The following is a 16,321-nucleotide window of genomic DNA, read 5'->3' on the forward strand; positions in this document are numbered from 1 at the left end:
GATCCAAATCTGAAGAAACCCAGGATCTGGCCAACAAGTATGCGAAAAATGTGAAAGTATGAGCCAGATGTTTGCAATTACCAGACCTAACCCAGATATATCCGGCGTTATCCTATAAAATATTGATTGAATCCAGGTTGAATTGACTATTTCACTGTGGCACCACATTAATACGAGATCCTAACCAGAAAAAACCCAGGATCTGGCCATTCAAGTATGCGAAAAATGCGAAAGTATGAGCCTGATGATTGCAAATACCAGAACAATCCCAGACATAACTGACGTTATCCTATAAAATATTAATTGCAACCAGGTTTAATTGACTGTATCAGTGTGGTACCACATTACTACGTGATTCAAATCAGAAAAAGCCCAGGATCTAGCCAACAAGTATACCAAAAATGCGAAAGTATGAGGAAGATGATTGCAAATACCAGACGTAACCCAGACCTAACCGGTGTTATCCTCTATTGTCTTGATCAAATCCATGTATAATTGACTGTTTCGGTGTGGTACCACATTACTACGCGATCCAAATCAGAAAAGGCCCAGGATCTGGCCATTCAAGTATGCGAAAAATGTGAAAGTATGAGCCTGATGATTGCAAATACCAGACGTAACCCAGACATAACCGGTGTTATCCTCTAAAGTATTAATCCCAACCAGGTATAATTGAGTGTTTCGGTGTGGGACCACATTACTACGTGATCCTGACTAGAAAAAACCTCAGGATCTTGCCAACAAGTATGCGAAAAATGCGAAAGTATGAGCCAGATGATTGCAAATACCAGACATAACATAAACCTATACGGTGTTATCCTGTATAGCATTGACCAAATCCTGGTTTGATTGACGGTTTCAGTGTGGTACCACATTATTACGTGATTCAAATCAGAAAAAGCCCAGGATCTGGCCAACAAGAATGAGAAAGATGCGAAAGTATGAGCCAGATGATTACAAATACCAGACCTAACCCAGGGATAACCGGCGTTATCCCCTGAAATATTAATCGGAACCAGGTTTAATTGACTGTTTCGGTGTGGTACCACATTACTACCTGATTCAAATCAGAAAAAGCCCAGGATCTGGCCAACGAGAATGAGAAAAATGCGAATGTATGAGGCAGATGATTGCAAATACCAGACCTAAACCAGGCATAATCTGCGTAATCCTCTAAATTATTAATCGCAACCAGGTTGAAATGACTGTTTCGGTGTGGTACCACATTACTACGTGATCCAAACCAGAAAAATCCCAGGATCTGACCAACAAGTATGCGAAAAATGCGAAAGTATAAGCCAGATGATTGCAAATACCAGACCTAACCCAGACATAACAAGCGTTATCCTCTAAAATATTAATCGGAACAAGGTTTAATTGACTGTTTTTGTGTTGTACCACTTTACTACGTGGTCCAAACCAGAAAAAGGACAGGATCTGGCTATTTAAGTATGTGAAAAGTGCGAAAGTATGAGCCTGATGATTGCAAATACCAGAACTACCCCAGACATAACTCGCGTTATCCTATAAAATATTAATCGCAACCAGGTTTAATTGGCGGTTTCAGTGTGGTACCACACTACTACGTTATTCAAATCGGAAAAAGCGCAGGATCTGGCCAACAAGTATACCAAAAATGCGAAAGTATCAGGAAGATGATTGCAAATACCAGACGTAACCCAGACCTAACCGGTATTATCCTCTAAAATATTGATCGAACCCAGGTTGATTTGACTATTTCAGTGTGGTACCACTTTAATACGTGATTCTAACCAGACAGAAATCCAGGATCTGGCCAACAAGTATGCGAAAGATGCGAAAGTATGAGGCAGATGATTGCAAATACCAGACCTAACACAAACCTAAACGGTGTTATCCTCTAAAGTCTTGATCAAATCCAGGTTCAATTGACTGTTTCGATGTGGTACCACATTACTACGCGATCCAAATCAGAAAAGGCCCAGGATCTGGCCATTCAAGTATGCGAAACATGTGAAAGTATGTGCCGGATGATTGCAAATACCAGAACTATCCCATACATAACAGGCGTTATCCTATAAAATATTAATCGCAACTAGGTTTAAATGACCGTTTCGGCGTGGTACGACATTACTACGTGATCCAAACCAGGAATAACCCAGGATCTCACCAACAAGTATGCGAAAAATGCGAAAGTATGAGCCAGATGATTGCAAATACCAGACCTAACACAAACCCATACGGTGTTATTCTCTAAAGCATTGATCAAATCCTGGTTTGATTGACGGTTTCAGTGTGTACCACATTACTACGTGATTCAAATCAGAAAAAGCCCAGGTTCTGGCCAACAAGAATGAGAAAAATGCGAAGGCATGAGCCAGAAGATTACAAATACCAGACCTAACCCAGAGATAACCGGCGTTATCCTCTAAAATATTAAACGGAACCAGGTTTAATTGACTGTTTCGGTGTGGAACCACATTTCTACGTGATCCAAACGTGAAAAAGCCCAGGATCTGGCCATTCAAGTATGCGAAAAATGCGAAATTATGAGCTAGATAACTGCAAATACCATAACTAACCCAGACATAAACGGCGTTATCCTCTAAAATATTAATCCTAACCAGGTATAATTGACTGTTTCACTGTGGTACCACATTACTACGCGATCCAAATCGGAAAAGGCCCAGGATCTGGCCATTCAAGTATGCGAAAAATATGAAAGTATGAGCTAGATGATGGCAAATACCATACCTAACCCAGACATAACCGGTGTTATCCTCTAAAGTATTAATCCCAACCAGGTATAATTGACTGTTTCGGTGTGGGACCACATTACTACGTGATCCTGACTAGAAAAAAACTCAGGATCTTGCCAACAAGTATGCGAAAAATGCGAAAGTATGAGCCAGATGATTGCAAATACCAGACCTAACATAAACCTATACGGTGTTATCCTCTAAAGCATTGATCAAATCCTGGTTTGATTGACGGTTTCAGTGTGGTACCTCATTACTACGTGATTCAAATCAGAAAAAGCCCAGGATCTGGCCAACAGGAATGAGAAAGATGCGAAAGTATGAGCCAGATGATTACAATTACCAGACCTAACCCAGGGATAACCGGCGTTATCCCCTGAAATATTAACCGGAACCAGGTTTAATTGACTGTTTCGGTGTGGTACCACATTACTACGTGTTTGAAATCAGAAAAAGCCCAGGATTTGGCCAACGAGAATGAGAAAAATGCGAATGTATGAGGCAGATGATTGCAAATACCAGACCTAACCCAGGCATAATCTGCGTAGTCCTCTAAATTATTAATCGCAACCAGGTTTAATTGACTGTTTCAGTGTGGTACCACTGTACGACGTGATCCAAACCAGAACAAGGACAGGATCTGGCCAACAAATATGCGAATAATGCGAAAGTATGAGGTAGATGATTGCAAATACCATAACTAACCCAGACATAACCGGCGTTATCCTATAAAATAATAATTGCAACCAGGTTTAATTGACTGTTTCAGTGTGGTATCACATTTATACGTGATCTTATCCAGAATGAGACCAAGGATCTGGCCAACAAGTATGCGAAAAATTCGAAAGTATGAGCTAGATGATGGCAAATGCCAAACCTAACCCAGGCCTCACCGGTGTTATCCACTAAAATACTGATCGAATCTAGGTTGAATTGACTATTTCAGTGTGGCACCACATTAATACGTGATCCTAACCAGAAAAAAAAAAGGATCTGGCCAACAAGTATGCGAAAAATGCGAAAGTATGAGGTAGATGACTGCAAATACCATAACTAACCCAGACATAACCGGCGTTATCCTCTAAAATATTAATCCCAACCAGGTATAATTGACTGTTTCGGTGTGGTACCACATTACTACGTGATCCAAACCTGAAAAAGCCCAGGATCTGGCCATTCAAGTATGCAAAAAATGCGAAATTATGAGCTAGATGATGACACATACCAGACCTAACCCAGGCATAACCGGCGTAATCCTCTAAATTATTAATCGCAACCAGGTTTAATTGACTGTTTCAGTGTGGTCCCACATTACTACTTTTTTTTTTTTTTTTTTTTTTTTTTTTTGTCGTGGGGAAAATCTTCGAAAGACTCCCTCCCACCTCCTTGGGGAGAGGTGGGGGGGGGGGGGGGTGTGGGATTCCCCGCGCCCGTACAACGACAGGCGCGGGACCTACCCACTAAAAACCCCACGGTGACCCTTCGGCACGCTTTGGGAGGATACCGGGAATCGCTCGAAGCATTCTTCCGGTATCCTCCCCGTGCCCGCGCTTTCGCGCCCGTCCCCCGGGGGACAGTCCCCCCAGTAGACACACTGCCTCATAGCGGCGGGACGGGGCCACTCCATCCCGCCGCTATCCGTCCCGGGGCCGCGTTTAGTGGCGGCTGCGAGCCCCAACTCGCAACCGCCCGCGACCCCGTTTCCACCCCTCGGCGGCCGGGCGTTCATGGCCGCACCAGACCGCCGAGGGTGCCTCCCCTTGCGTCGGACCGGTGGGGGGAGGCACTCCTACCCCAAACCGGTCCGACCCGGCGCCGCCTGGCGGGAGGAGGGTCCCCTCAAGACCCCCCTCCCAGCCTAGGTCATCCGCCGCGCCGAGGCGGCCGCCCGCGACGCCTCGCGACCAGGCGACGACCACGGGCCACCGCACGAGCGCGAGCCTCAGCGCGCCGCTGAAGCTCGCGCTCCCTCCCCGCGGCCTCCTTCTGCAACATTACGTTCTCGCAGAAGGAGGCCACGGCCCTCCACTTCTCCTCGCTGCCGAGCATGGCGCGCACCACGCCCGGCAGCGAGACATCCCGCCCGACGACGCCGACCAGGACACGGCGCTCCCCCTCCCACGCGGGGCATACCTCCAGGGTATGATCCGCCGTGTCCTGCTCAGCGTCGCAGTGGCAGCAACGCGCCGTCGGCTCCTTCCCTATCCGGCACAGGTATCTTCCGAAGCTGCCATGCCCGGAAAATACCTGTGCCAGCCGGTAGGTGAGGCTGCCATGGCCTCTGTCCAGCCACTCCTTCAGGAGTGGCCGAACAGCCCCGACAGTCCGGTGCCCCGCGGTTGGCAGAGCCAGCCGCTCCTGCCACGCGAGCAACACGGACTGCCGGGCCTGGCGCTTCAAATCGCCCCAAGCAGGTTCCTGCCCGCCCGGGACCGCCCCCACCCCCGCGCGTCGGTCGACGCGGCCCACATTACTACTTGGTCCAAGCCAGAAAAAGGCCAGGATCAGGCCAACAAGTATGCGAAAAATGCGAAAGTATGGGCCAGATGATTGCAAATACCAGAACTAACCCTGACATAACTAGCGTTATCCTCTAAAATACTATTCGGAACCAGCTTCTATTGACTGTTTCAGTGTGGTACCACATTACTACGTGATTCAAACCAGAAAATGCCCAGGATCTGGCCAACAAGTATGGGAAAAATACGAAATCACGAGCCAGATGAGGGCAAATCCCTGACCCAACCGAGACATAACCGGCGTTAGCCTCTAAAATATTAATCGCAACCAGGTTTAATTGACTGTCTCGGTGTGGTCCCACATTACTACGTGATCCAAGCTAGAAAAAGCCCAGGGTCCGGCCAACAAGTATGCGAAAAATGCGAAGGTACGAGCCAGATGAGGGCAAATACCAGACCTAACCCAGACATAACCGGCGTTATCCTCTAAAATATTAATCGCAACCAGGTTTAATTGACTCTTTCGGTGTGGAACCTCATTACTACGGGTTCCAAGCCAGAGAAAACCCTGGATCTGGCCAACAAATATGCGAAACACGCGAAAGTATGGGCCAGATGATTGCAAATACCAGAACTAACCCAGACATAACTAGCGTTATCCGCTAAAATACTATTCGGAACCAGCTTCTATTGACTGTTTCAGTGTGGTACCACATTACTACGTGATCCAAACCAGAGAATGCCCAGGATCTGGCCAACAAGTATGCGAAAAATACGAAATCACGAGCCAGATGAGGGCAAATCCCAGACCCAACCGAGACATAACCGGCGTTAGCCTCTAAAATATTAATCGCAACCAGGTTTAATTGACTGTCTCGGTGTGGACCCGCATTACTACGTGATACAGACCAGAGTAAGGCCAGGATCTGGCCAACAAGTATGCGAAAAATGCGACAGTACGAGCCAGATGATTGCAAATACCAGCACTAACCCAAACATAACCAGCGTTACCCTCCAAAATATTAATCGCAACCAGGTTTAATTGACTGTTTCGGTGTGCAACCACATTGCGACGAGATCCAAACCACAAAAATCCAAGATCTGGCCAACAAGTATGCGAAAAATGCGAAAGTATGTGCCAGATGATGGCTAATACCAGACCTAACCCAGACATAACCGACGTTAACCTCTAAAATATTAATCGCAACCAGGTTTAACTGACTCTTTCGGTGTGGTCCCACATTACTACCTGAACCAAACCAGAGAAAGCCCAGGTTCTGGCCAACAAGTATGCGAAAAATGCGAAAGTACGAACCAGATGAGGGCAAATACCAGACCTAACCCAGACATAACCGGCTTTATCCTCTAAAACATTAATCAAACCAGGTTTAATTGACTGTTTCAGTGTGGTCCCACATTACTACCTGAACCAAACCAGAGAAAGCCCAGGGTCTGGCCAACAAGTATGCGAAAAATGCGAAAGTACGAGCCAGATGATGGCAAATACCAGACCTAACCCAGACATAACCGGCGTTATCCTCTAAAATATTAATCGGAACCAGCTTTTATTGACTGTTTCAGTGTGGTACCACATTACTACCTGAACCAAACCAGAGAAAGCCCAGGGTCTGGCCAACAAGTATGCGAAAAATGCGAAAGTACGAGCCAGATGAGGGCAAATACCAGACCTAACCCAGACATAACCGGCGTTATCCACTAAAATATTAATCGCAACCAGGTTTAATTGGTTGTTTCAGTGTTGTCCCACATTACTACTTGGTCCAAGCCAGAAAAGGGCCAGGATCTGGCCAACAAGTATGCGAAAAATGCGAAAGTATGGGCCAGATGATTGTAAATACCAGAACTAACCCAGACATAACTAGCGTTATCCTCTAAAATACTATTCGGAACCAGCTTCTATTGACTGTTTCAGTGTGGTACCACATTACTACGTGATTCAAACCAGAAAATGCCCAGGATCTGGCCAACAAGTATGCGAAAAATACGAAATCACGAGCCAGATGAGGGCAAATCCTAGACCCAACCGAGACATAACCGGCGTTAGCCTCTAAAATATTAATCGCAACCAGGTTTAATTGACTGTCTCGGTATGGAACCGCATTACTACGTGATACAAACCAGAATAAGGCCAGGATCTGGCCAACAAGTATGCGAAAAATGCGACAGTACGAGCCAGATGATTGCAAATACCAGCACTAACCCAAACATAACCAGCGTTACCCTCCAAAATATTAATCGCAACCAGGTTTAATTGACTGTTTGGGTGTGGAACCACATTGCGACGAGATCCAAACCACAAAAATCCAAGATCTGGCCAACAAGTATGCGAAAAATGCGAAAGTATGTGCTAGATGATGGCTAATACCAGACCTAACCCAGGAATAACCGGTGTTCTCCACTAAAATATTAATCGCAACAAGATTTAATTGACTGTTTCAGTGTGGTCCCACATTACTAAATGGTCCAAGCCAGGAAAAGGCCAGGTACTGGCCAACAAGTATGCGAAAAATGCGAAAGTACGAGCCAGATAAGGGAAAATCCTAGACCTTACCGAGACATAACCGGCGTTATCCTCTAAAATATTAATCCGAACCAGCTTTTATTGACTGTTTCAGTGTGGTACCACATTACTACCTGAACCAAACCAGAGAAAGCCCAGGGTCTGGCCAACAAGTATGCGAAAAATGCGAAAGTACGAGATGAGGGCAAATCCCATACCTAACCGAGACATAACCGGCGCTATCCTCTAAAATATTAATCGCAACCAGGTTTAATTGACTGTTTCGGTGTGGTACCGCATTACTACGTGATACAAACCAGAAAAAGGCCAGGATCTGGCCAACAAGTGTGCGAAAAATGCGAAAGTATGAGGTAGATGACTGCAAATACCATAACTAACCCAGACATAACCGGCGTCATCCTCTAAAATATTAATCCCAACCAGGTTTAATTGACTGTTTCAGTGTGGTACCACATTACTACGCGGTCCAAGCCAGAAAAAACCCAGGATCTGGCCAACAAATATGCGAAACACGCGAAAGTATGGGCCAGATGATTGCAAATACCAGAACTAACCCAGACATAACTAACGTTACTCTCTAAAATACTATTCGGAACCAGCTTCTATTGACTGTTTCAGTGTGGTACGACATTACTACGTGATCCAAACGAGAAAAAGCCCTGGATCTGGTCAACAAGTATGCGAAAAATGCGAAAGTACGAGCCAGATGAGGGCAAATCCCAGACCTAACCGAGACATAACCGGAGTTATCCTCTAAAATATTAATCGCAACCAGGTCTAATTGACTGTTTTGGTGTGGTACCGCACTACTACGTGATACAAACCAGAATAAGGCCAGGATCTGGCCAACAAGTATGCGAAAAATGCGACAGTACGAGCCAGATGATTGCAAATACCAGCACTAACCCAAACATAACCAGCGTTACCCTCCAAAATATTAATCGCAACCAGGTTTAATTGACTGTTTCGGTGTGGAACCACATTGCGACGAGATCCAAACCACAAAAATCCAAGATCTGGCCAACAAGCATGCGAAAAATGCGAAAGTATGTGCTAGATGATGGCTAATACCAGACCTAACCCAGGAATAACCGGTGTTCTCCACTAAAATATTAATCGCAACAAGGTTTAATTGACTGTTTCAGTGTGGTCCCACATTACTAAATGGTCCAAGCCAGGAAAAGGCCAGGTACTGGCCAACAAGTATGCGAAAAATGCGAAAGTACGAGCCAGATAAGGGAAAATCCTAGACCTTACCGAGACATAACCGGCGTTATCCTCTAAAATATTAATCCGAACCAGCTTTTATTGACTGCTTCAGTGTGGTACCACATTACTACCTGAACCAAACCAGAGAAAGCCCAGGGTCTGGCCAACAAGTATGCGAAAAATGCGAAAGTACGAGCCAGATGAGGGCAAATACCAGACCTAACCCAGACATAACCGGCGTTATCCACTAAAATATTAATCGCAACCAGGTTTAATTGACTGTTTCGGTGTGGTACCGCATTACTACGTGATACAAACCAGAAAAAGGCCAGGATCTGGCCAACAGGTATGCGAAAAATGCGAAAATGCGAGCCAGATGAGGGCAAATACCAGAACTAACCCAGTCATAACCAGCGTTATCCTCTAAAATACTAATCGGAACCAGGTTTAATTGACTGTTTCGGTGTGGTACCACATTACTACGTGGTCCAAGCCAGAAAAAACCCAGGATCTGGCCAACAAATATGCGAAACACGCGAAAGTATGGGCCAGATGATTGCAAATACCAGAACTAACCCAGACATAACTAACGTTACTCTCTAAAATACTATTCGGAACCAGCTTCTATTGACTGTTTCAGTGTGGTACCACATTACTACGTGATCCAAACCAGAAAAAGCCCTGGATCTGGTCAACAAGTATGCGAAAAATGCGAAAGTACGAGCCAGATGAGGGCAAATCCCAGACCTAACCGAGACATAACCGGAGTTATCCTCTAAAATATTAATCGCAACCAGGTCTAATTGACTGTTTTGGTGTGGTACCGCACCACTACGTTATCCAAGCCATAAAAAGACCAGGATCTGGCCAAGAAGTATGTGAAAAATGCGAAAGTACGAGCCAGATGAAGGCAAATCCCAGACCTAACCGAGACATAACCGGCGTTATCCCCTATAGTATTAATCGCAACCAGGTTTAGTTTACTGTTTCGGTGTGGTATCGCATTACTACGTGATACAAACCAGAAACGGCCAGGATCTGGGCAATAAGTATGCGAAAAATGCGAAATTATGAGCTAGATGGTGGCACATACCAGACCTAACCCAGGCATAAACGGCGTTACCCTATATAATATTGATCGATCCCAGGTTGAATTGACTATTTCAGTGTACCACCACATTGATTCGTGATCCTAAGCAGAGAAGAACCCAGGATATGGTAAACAAGTATGCGAAAAATACGTAAGTATGAGACAGATGATTGCAAATACCAGGCCTAACACAAACATAAACAGAGTTATCCTCTAAAATATTAATCGGAACCAGGCTTTATTTAGTATTTCGGTGTGGTACCACATTACTACCTGATCCAAACCAGAAACGACTCAGGATCTGGTCAACAAGTATACGAAAAATGCGACAATATGAGCCAAATGGTTGCAAACACCAGAACTAACCCAGACATAACCGGCGTTATCCTATAAAATATTAATCGCAACCAGGATTAATTGACTGTTTCAGTGTGGTACCACATTACTACGTGATCCAAGCTAGAGAAGGCCAAGGGTCTGGCCAACAAGTATGCGAAAAATTCGAAAGTACGAGCCAGATGAGGGCAAATCCCTGACCTAACCCAGGCATAACCGGCGTTATCCTCTAAAATGTTAATCGCAACCAGGTTTAATTGACTCTTTCGGTGTGGAACCTCATTACTACGGGTTCCAAGCCAGAAAAAACCCAGGATCTGGCCAACAAATATGCGAAACACGCGAAAGTATGGGCCAGATGATTGCAAATACCAGAACTAACCCAGACATAACTAGCGTTATCCGCTAAAGTACTATTCGGAACCAGCTTCTATTGACTGATTCAGTGTGGTACCACATTACTACGTGATCCAAACCAGAGAATGCCCAGGATCTGGCCAACAAGTATGTGAAAAATACGAAATCATGAGCCAGATGAGGGCAAATCCCAGACCCAACCGAGACATAACCGGCGTTAGCCTCTAAAATATTAACCGCAACCAGGTTAAATTGACTGTCTCGGTGTGGAACCGCATTACTACTTGACACAAGCCAGAATAAGGCCAGGATCTGGCCACCAAGTATGCGAAAAATGCGACAGTACGAGCCTGATGATTGCAAATACCAGCACTAACCCAAACATAACCAGCGTTACCCTCCAAAATATTAATCGCAACCAGGTTTAATTGACTGTTTCGGTGTGGAACCACATTGCGACGAGATCCAAACCACAAAAATCCAAGATCTGGCCAACAAGTATGCGAAAAATGCGAAAGTATGTGCTAGATGCCGGGTCGGACCGGTTGGGGGTAGGAGTGCCTTCCCCTACCGGTCCGACGCAAGGGGAGGCACCCTCGGCGGTCTGGTGCGGCCATGAACGCCCGGCCGCCGAGGGATGGTAACGGGGTCGCGGGCGGTTGCGAGTTGGGGCTCGCAGCCGCCACTAAACGCGGCCCCGGGACGGATAGCGGCGGGATGGAGTGGCCCCGTCCCGCCGCTATGAGGCAGTGTGTCTACTGGGGGGACCGATTGTCCCCCCGGGGGATGGGCGCGAAAGCGCGGGCACGGGGAGGATACCGGAAGAATGCTTCGAGCGATTCCCGGTATCCTCCCAAAGCGTGCCGAAGGGTCACCGTGGGGTTTTTAGTGGGTAGGTCCCGCGCCTGTCGTTGTACGGGCGCGGGGAATCCCACACACGCCTCCCACCTCTCCCCAAGGAGGTGGGAGGGAGTCTTTCGAAGATTTTCCCCACGACAAAAAAAAAAAAAAAAAAAAAAAAAAAAAAAAAAGTATGTGCTAGATGATGGCTAATACCAGACCTAACCCAGGAATAACCGGTGTTCTCCACTAGAATATTAATCGGAACCAGCTTTTATTGACTGTTTCAGTGTAGTACCACATTACTACGTGATCCAAACCAGAAAAAGCCAAGGATCTGGCCAACAAGTATGCGAAAAATGCGAAAGTATTGGCAAGATGATTGCAAACACCAGAACAAATCCAGACATAACTAGCGTTATTCTCTAAAATAATATTCGGAACCAGCTTCTATTGACTGTTTCGGTGTGGTACCGCATTAGTACGTGATACAAACCAGAAAAAGGCCAGGATCTGTCCAACAAGTATGCGAAAAATGCGAAAGCACGAGCCAGATGAGGTCAAATACCAGAACTAACCCAGTCATAACCAGCGTTATCCTCTAAAATACTAATCGGAACCAGGTTTATTTGTCTGATTCGGTGTGGTACCGCATTACTACTTGGTCCAAGCCAGAAAAAGGCCAGGATCTGGCCAACAAGTATGCGAAAAATGCGAAAGTATGGGCCAGACGATTGCAAATACCAGTACTAACCCAGACATAACTAGCGTTATCCGCTATAGTACTATTCGGAACCAGCTTCTATTGACTGTTTCAGTGTGGTACCACATTACTACGTGATCCAAACCAGAGAATGCCCAGGATCTGGCCAACAAGTATGTGAAAAATACGAAATCATGAGCCAGATGAGGGCAAATCCCAGACCCAACCGAGACATAACCGGGGTTAGCCTCTAAACTATTAATCGCAACCAGGTTTAATTGACTGTCTCGGTGTGGAACCGCATTACTACTTGATACAAACCAGAATAAGGCCAGGATCTGGCCACCAAGTATGCGAAAAATGCGACAGTACGAGCCTGATGATTGCAAATACCAGCACTAACCCAAACATAACCAGCGTTACCCTCCAAAATATCAATCGCAACCAGGTTTAGTTGACTGTTTCGGTGTGGAACCACATTGCGACGAGATCCAAACCACAAAAATCCAAGATCTGGCCAACAAGTATGCGAAAAATGCGAAAGTATGTGCTAGATGATGGCTAATACCAGACCTAACCCAGGAATAACCGGTGTTCTCCACTAAAATATTAATCGGAACCAGCTTTTATTGACTGTTTCAGTGTAGTACCACATTACTACGTGATCCAAACCAGAAAAAGCCAAGGATCTGGCCAACAAGTATGCGAAAAATGCGAAAGTATTGGCATGATGATTGCAAACACCAGAACAAATCCAGACATAACTAGCGTTATTCTCTAAAATAATATTCGGAACCAGCTTCTATTGACTGTTTCGGTGTGGTACCGCATTAGTACGTGATACAAACCGGAAAAAGGCCAGGATCTGTCCAACAAGTATGCGAAAAATGCGAAAGCACGAGCCAGATGAGGTCAAATACCAGAACTAACCCAGACATAACCAGCGTTATCCTCTAAAATACTAATCGGAACCAGGTTTAATTGTCTGATTCGGTGTGGTACCGCATTACTACTTGGTCCAAGCCAGAAAAAGGCCAGGATCTGGCCAACAAGTATGCGAAAAATGCGAAAGTATGGGCCAGACGATTGCAAATACCAGTACTAACCCAGACATAACTAGCGTTATCCGCTATAGTACTATTCGGAACCAGCTTCTATTGACTGTTTCAGTGTGGTACCAGATTACTACGTGATCCAAACCAGAGAATGCCCAGGATCTGGCCAACAAGTATGCGAAAAATACGAAATCACGAGCCAGATGAGGGCAAATCCCAGACCCAACAGAGACATAACCGGCGTTATCCTCTAAAATATTAATCGCAACCAGGTTTAATTGACTGTTGCGGCGTGGTACCGCGTTACTTCGTGATCCAAACCAGAAAAAGGCCAGGATCTGGCCAACAAGTATGCGAGAAATGCGAAAGTATGTGCTAGATGATGGCAAATACCAGACCTAACCCAGGAATAACCGGTGTTCTCCACTAAAATATTAATCGGAACCAGGTTTAATTGTCTGATTCGGTGTGGTACCGCATTACTACTTGGTCCAAGCCAGAAAAAGGCCAGGATCTGGCCAACAAGTATGCGAAAAATGCGAAAGTATGGGCCAGACGATTGCAAATACCAGTACTAACCCAGACATAACTAGCGTTATCCGCTATAGTACTATTCGGAACCAGCTTCTATTGACTGTTTCAGTGTGGTACCAGATTACTACGTGATCCAAACCAGAGAATGCCCAGGATCTGGCCAACAAGTATGCGAAAAATACGAAATCACGAGCCAGATGAGGGCAAATCCCAGACCCAACAGAGACATAACCGGCGTTAGCCTCTAAAATATTAATCGCAACCAGGTTTAATTGACTGTCTCGGTGTGGAACCGCATTACTACGTGATACAAACCAGAATAAGGCCAGGATCTGGCCAACAAGTATGCGAAAAATGCGACAGTACGAGCCAGATGATTGCAAATACCAGCACTAACCCAAACATAACCAGCGTTACCCTCCAAAATATTAATCGCAACCAGGTTTAATTGACTGTTTCGGTGTGGAACCACATTGCGACGAGATCCAAACCACAAAAATCCAAGATCTGGCCAACAAGTATGCGAAAAATGCGAAAGTATGTGCTAGATGATGGCTAATACCAGACCTAACCCAGGAATAACCGGTGTTCTCCACTAAAATATTAATCGGAACCAGCTTTTATTGACTGTTTCAGTGTAGTACCACATTACTACGTGATCCAAACCAGAAAAAGCCAAGGATCTGGCCAACAAGTATGCGAAAAATGCGAAAGTATTGGCATGATGATTGCAAACACCAGAACAAATCCAGACATAACTAGCGTTATTCTCTAAAATAATATTCGGAACCAGCTTCTATTGACTGTCTCGGTGTGGTACCGCATTAGTACGTGATACAAACCGGAAAAAGGCCAGGATCTGTCCAACAAGTATGCGAAAAATGCGAAAGCACGAGCCAGATGAGGTCAAATACCAGAACTAACCCAGACATAACCAGCGTTATCCTCTAAAATACTAATCGGAACCAGGTTTAATTGACTGATTCGGTGTGGTACCGCATTACTACTTGGTCCTAGCCAGAAAAAGGCCAGGATCTGGCCAACAAGTATGCGAAAAATGCGAAGGTACGAGCCAGATGAGGGCAAATACCAGACCTAACCCAGACATAACCGGCGTTAACCTCTAAAATATTAATCGCAACAAGCTTTAATTGACTCTTTCGGTGTGGTCCCACATTACTACCTGAACCAAACCAGAGAATGCCCAGGGTATGGCCAAAAAGTATGCGAAAAATGCGAAAGTACGAACCAGATGAGGGCAAATACCAGACCTAACCCAGACATAACCGGCGTTATCCTCTAAAACATTAATCAAACCAGGTTTAATTGACTGTTTCAGTGTGGTCACACATTACTACTTGGTCCAAGCCAGAAAAAGGCCAGGATCTGGCCAACAAGTATGCGAATTATGCGATGGTACGAGCCAGATGAGGGCAAATACCAGACCTAACCCATACATAACCGGCGTTATCCTCTAAAATATTAATCGCAACCAGGTTTAATTGACTCTTTCGGTGTGGAACCTCATTACTACGGGTTCCATGCCAGAAAAAACCCTGGATCTGGCCAACAAATATGCGAAACACGCGAAAGTATGGGCCAGATGATTGCAAATACCAGAACTAACCCAGACATAACTAGCGTTATCCGCGAAAGTACTATTCGGAACCAGCTTCTATTGACTGTTTCAGTGTGGTACCACATTACTACGTGATCCAAACCAGAGAATGCCAAGGATCTGGCCAACAAGTATGCGAAAAATACGAAATCACGAGCCAGATGAGGGCAAATCCCAGACCCAACCGAGACATAACCGGCGTCAGCCTTTAAAATATTAATCGCAACCAGGTTTAATTGACTGTCTCGGTGTGGAACCGCATTACTACGTGATACAAACCAGAATAAGGCCAGGATCTGGCCAACAAGTATGCGAAAAATGCAACAGTACGAGCCAGATGATTGCAAATACCAGCACTAACCCAAACATAACCAGCGTTACCCTCCAAAATATTAATCGCAACCAGGTTTAATTGACTGTTTTGGTGTGGAACCACATTGCGACGAGATCCAAACCACAAAAATCCAAGATCTGGCCAACAAGTATGCGAAAAATGCGAAAGTATGTGCTAGATGATGGCTAGTACCAGACCTAACCCAGGAATAACCGGTGTTCTCCACTAAAATATTAATCGGAACCAGCTTTTATTGACTGTTTCAGTGTTGTACCACATTACTACGTGATCCAAACCAGAAAAAGCCAAGGATCTGGCCAACAAGTATGCGAAAAATGCGAAAGTATTGGCAAGATGATTGCAAATACCAGAACAAACCCAGACATAACTAGCGTTATTCTCTAAAATAATATTCGGAACCAGCTTCTATTGACTGTTTCGGTGTGGTACCGCATTAATACGTGACACAAACCAGAAAAAGGCCAGGATCTGTCCAACAAGTATGC

Source organism: Colletes latitarsis, chromosome 4, assembly GCF_051014445.1.
Source record: "Colletes latitarsis isolate SP2378_abdomen chromosome 4, iyColLati1, whole genome shotgun sequence".
Taxonomy (NCBI): Eukaryota; Metazoa; Arthropoda; class Insecta; order Hymenoptera; family Colletidae; genus Colletes; species Colletes latitarsis.